Source organism: Montipora foliosa, chromosome 1, assembly GCF_036669935.1.
Source record: "Montipora foliosa isolate CH-2021 chromosome 1, ASM3666993v2, whole genome shotgun sequence".
Lineage (NCBI taxonomy): Eukaryota > Metazoa > Cnidaria > Anthozoa > Scleractinia > Acroporidae > Montipora > Montipora foliosa.
The window spans coordinates 2037176-2042175 of record NC_090869.1 but is presented as its reverse complement, the minus strand read 5'-3'; the positions used below and the strand labels follow the sequence as shown (position 1 = coordinate 2042175).

Genomic DNA, 5000 nt, shown 5'->3' with positions numbered 1-5000 from the left:
TTATAACCGTTCATTTGATTCACGGTAATATTTGGAGACGAAACTGACGTGTAATTCGCCCGAACACCCGTCATATTTATTCATAATTCAAGGCTGTGCTCTAACGGCTCCCCGTCGCCTGAGGCGACAAAAACATTTGGTTTCGGGCGAGTGAGAAAAACTACCCGGTCGCCCGGCCGGGCACACTGGCTTATTGTATTTCTAGCAGATAAGGCGGCTAAAAATTTTAATATGTTGGTGGTTATAGTTTACGAAACCTCTCAGAAAATGATTTTTCTTCGTACGAAAGTCGGTTAAAAGGACGTTCCACATGATTTCACATGTAACATAATCTGTGACTTTGCACGTGACGGCCGGCGGCCACACGAATTTCGATTCGTTCTCAAAAAAAAAAATAGCATTAAATTTGGAACGTGGAGTTTGGCATTTCTTGGTTATAGTTTAAAAAAAGAGTTGTTACTTCTGCTCTGACAGCGGTAAAGCGCGGCCGGCGAAGCGGTGTAATTTACTTTTGTATGAACCCGGGAATCGCAGTTTATGCGACAGTTTATGCAAATTTAATATTTTTACAATTTTTTGCGGCTGCGCCTGCTTGGCTAAAATACATTTAGGTTACGTTTGTTTTTCCCCAGTATATGAAATAACGAAATAAGAAAAAAGGAAAGATATCATGTCATTTGTTGTTGTTTTAGAAACAGAGCAATCCTGCGTTGTCTGTAGTTCGTGACAAACCACTGCGTGCCCCAAACGAATAACGCTGTGACTGGCGCTTCGACCGAATCCACAAAAAGCGCATTCCAGTATTAAAACATTTTACTGATAATATAAGAAAAAAATACTTAAATTCTGTCCTGTAGCAATGATTTTCGTCCAATCAAGATGACTTGCTCAAAAAAAAATTGATACCTTTTGGGTCGCGGTGGTTTTTGTTTCACGGCAGTTTTCACAAAAGCTCCACGTGAATTCACGTTTTGAAAATTTATTTTTAACCCAACTAACCAGTAAAAACGTTTACCTGTATTAGACCCAAACGTTTTTACATAAAATTGCCGCAATCTTTACTTTTTCACTTTTAAACTTGAAAACATTGGTGGCATTGCCACTTTTCTCGTCTTTCTCAAGTATGGCGTGAAAAATTTGACGGGTTGCGAGTTTTTCTTGCACTAGCGAGTTTGACGATCACCAGAGCAGTAGCAGCGATGTTTTGTTGAGAGAAAGATGGATGAAGATCTTCCTGCATTGCTGATCTCAGATAATTAATTAAATAAATAAATAAATAAATAATTAATTCGGGCGACCAACTTGGAGGGCTGGGCACCCCAGCTGAAATGCTTGGGAGCCCGAAGGGCTCCCCGAAATTTTCCTTAGAGCACAGCCTTGATAATTTGCGAGGTACTGTTACTCCATATTGACAGGTCTTATCTCTTTCAATCTCCCAAAAGGGACTTTAGGGAGATTAAGCAAGCACGACTTCGACGACAGCGAGATCTTCATCTGAAATTCCGCAATCATTTCTCAGTTATTTCAAACCATTATGTAATCTGCGCTTCGGAGAGAAGACCTAATTGAAAATTTGTCGTCAAGTGATCACATCATCCACAAAACGGCAAAACAGGTCATTTCACGTCGTTGAAAGGTCGAGAGCGGCTTTGAAATGTACAAGGATGATAAATGCACGTACAAAGCGTGCAAAACTCTGTTTTTCATAGTATATGCAAATTTCTGATATTTTTGTCGCCGTCGATACGTCAAAAACGTTAACCTAACTTAAGTATTTCAAGATGTAACGCAATAGAGTCACGATCATGTAGAGCTGGAGACGCCCGTAGACAGTCTCATTACATTAGAGAGGAGGTACTAGTCAAAATCCTGGGATCTTTTGCGCTTCGTTGCATTTCAATATATTTCTGATAAATGAAATAAATCCAACTGCACGACACTGCCCCTATAATTAAGTACAGTTGACGAAGACTGTGCCAATTCGGTCTTAAATGAATGACGACTTTTTTTCCATGTAACTGTCGATGATGATCTTGAATTCTTCTTTGCATTTTTTGGCCAGGTTAGGGTTACGGTTAGTAAAATCCAGGTAGTACTTTCAACCCTTTACTTTTTATCTAGTAACTTATCGATTTCATCAGACAAGGTAAAAGAGCTTCCCGAGAATCTTAAAGGGGTAGTGTCACGCAATTTGAGTGGAACTCCAGTATGGTGTAAAATAAATGGAAATGAAAGCTTCTTTTACAAGAACTTTGTTAGTGCACTGAATTCAATTTTTGTCATGTACAGCTCAGGAGGACAAGGGTGGAAATGGATTGAAACTTAAAAAAATCGGTCAAAGTTTGAAAATCCTCAAAATGTTAACATGGATAGCTTTTCCTAGCAAAGTTTAAGCCATTATTTTGTCGTCACGTCAACATGATATTACAAACATCTTTCTTTGAAAATCATTTAGGTACAAAATGGTGAAGACTCACAATTGTCTGGTGGAAATAGAAAACAAGACAATGTTTCATATGACGTATGTGAGAGACTGGTATGACAGTGGGCGAGTGGCTGACGGGTTCACATGGACTGATGTTGCTCCAGGTGATCGTTCAGTAGTCAGTAATTATGAAAGAGATAGTTCCTTCGCAGGATGTTCTGGTTACGTGACTTATCAGATAGGAGACAGTGAGTTCTCGATCGCCTTCTCCAATCCAGTCGTGGGAACAAATAAACTTGGAGTGGGCCTAGATGGAGCAAAAACTTGGGAGAACATGTCCAACCACAATTATGGGACATTCGTCGAATATATTCATTTAGGCAATGCAGTGAAATTAGAGTGTATTTGTCAGTGCACTGGTGGACATGTAAACAGTTGCTCTGTTAAAGTGCGCACAGATGGGCCTCCAGCACCTGCACTCCGCCCTGGCTGGTGTCATACATAATTTGGAACTTCTCTTGTCTTTATTAAGCTTTTTATCCGGCGGTCAACGGTATGGTCCGGGACGGACGAAAATAGTCATAAACTACTACTGGTGCATAACTTTTGCTTCCCGTATGTTAACGGATACTAGAAAATTTGGTCATAATTCACCTGTATTGAATGAACTTGGATGGCTCATCATTAAACATGTTCTGAAATTGCGTGATGTAACTATGATTTACAAATGGATTAACCTTCAAGCTCCAACCTATTTACTAAGCGCTAATCTTTTCACACGTGGGTGATATATATACAATGGTATAACATATAATACGCGCGGATATTTTGCGAGTAGCGTAGTATTAAAAATACGAGCAATGAGCAAAATGTCCACGAGTATTATATGTTAAACCATCGAATAAGATGTGTTATTTTGCTTCAATTTTATTTGGTAAGAGTGTTTTGAAAAAAGACATCATATGTACTTCAGGGTGTGTGCAAACGATGTAAACAGCACAAAGATCGAGCCAAAGATCTTTATTTGATTGGCCGGATAAACAAAATGACGAGTGACAAGCGATGACAAGCTAAATTCTCAGGCTTTGAATCATGTTGAAAAAAAGTTCATATATTGAAAAACTCCCGTTCCGTCCGTATTTGCTCTGTTCCAAACCGGTCAAACGGGGACACTACAGTGTATTACCATTTCATATTTTGCGCGTTCCCTTGACCAAATATGGTAAAATGGCGTCATAGTGGAATAATAAGACGCTATACATAATACAACGCTGGACACAAAGACCAACTCAACTTAGTTTACCTACAATCCGGATCAAAAGACTTGGGGACACCTGTCAAATTTTGGGCGAAAAGTAGAGAATTTACTGTACATGCTTCCGTCGTTATATGAGCATTGTGTGTTCTTCTTTTTCTGCCTTTTTCGCACCCCCCCCCTCCCCCCTCCCCCCTCCCCCCAGAGGATGTTAAAACATGCCAGCGATCGATGAACGGATCTTGATTTTAGAGACCGCGAAAACTCAACATTGTAACGGGGGGAGGGGGAAAAGCGGGAATTGTCCCAACAGTTTTGACCAGGATTGTAGGTGTCTGTTATCAGCAGGACAACGCGGATTCTATTACATATTTATAAAATAATTAGGATAGTACGCGCACTCTCATTGGTCAACAGCTGTGTTTAGATGACAGTATGGAAACACGGCTGTGACGTCACACGAATTTTGATTGGTTATGTATTGTCAGACGCGCGTTTTGATTGGTTGGTAGGAATTATTAGCGTGTGTCAAGAAAATCTGTTTCAATCAAGAAGTAAAAAAATCAGCATTTTCCTTCATTTGTTTAATTATCTTTGAGGACTTTTTTCCGTGTTTCCATAACCTCATCTAAACACTCGGGGGAGTTGGGAGAATTCGAGACCGAAAGGACAGGAAAACGTCCTCTATTGCTTAAAGAGCATTTGAAACGTGGAATAATCTCTCTCAGGGCTGTTGCTACGCGGAACTACCATTCGGTTACGCAGTTCAAGAAGAGCGCGAACAGGGAAATGTGGTGAACAAATCATGGAGATTAGTTGAATTTTTCCTGTTCTCTCCGTAAATTAAAAGCCCTTTGGAAGAATTAATACAGTCTATTTCCAAAGGATTTTGTAATAAATCTGGAAAATTTTGTGTTCCCCGATGTTACAAGGGCCAGCGGTCTAATTTTGACGCAGAAAACAATAGACTGCTGAAAAATGAATTGACGGACATCTTGCGTATGCGTAGAAGAAAAAGTGATAAGCGTGCCTGGTGACGGTAGCTCTGGACGCCGGCTTCCAGAGAGCTGTACTTTAACGATGATCTCGGGAGGTCGCTTTCAGCCTGAGCCTATGCACAAAAAGTGGGAAATTGAGTGTCGAAGGTGGGATTCACGAGCTGACACGAGAGAAATAAGGCTTTTAATATGCATGGCACACAACCATCATTCGTAGCCTGTTCTAGGCTCCCAGATAGTCTGGAAAGAGAAAAACCTGCGTTGGAAAAACGAGTGGGGGCTTGGGTCGAGAGGAGGTGGGGTAGCTTGTAAGCATCTTTTT

The 5000-nt window shown here is 40.5% G+C and overlaps 1 long non-coding RNA gene across 1 annotated transcript in view; it reads left to right on the top strand.

Moving 5' to 3' along the window:
- LOC137974057 (uncharacterized) overlaps positions 1-3129 on the top strand; it is a 3229-nt gene extending 100 nt beyond the window's left edge. Inside the window, exon 2 of the long non-coding RNA XR_011117387.1 lies at positions 2456-3129. This is a non-coding gene — a long non-coding RNA (uncharacterized lncRNA). The remainder of the gene's footprint in view (positions 1-2455) is intronic.
- Positions 3130-5000: the final 1871 nt, after the last annotated feature.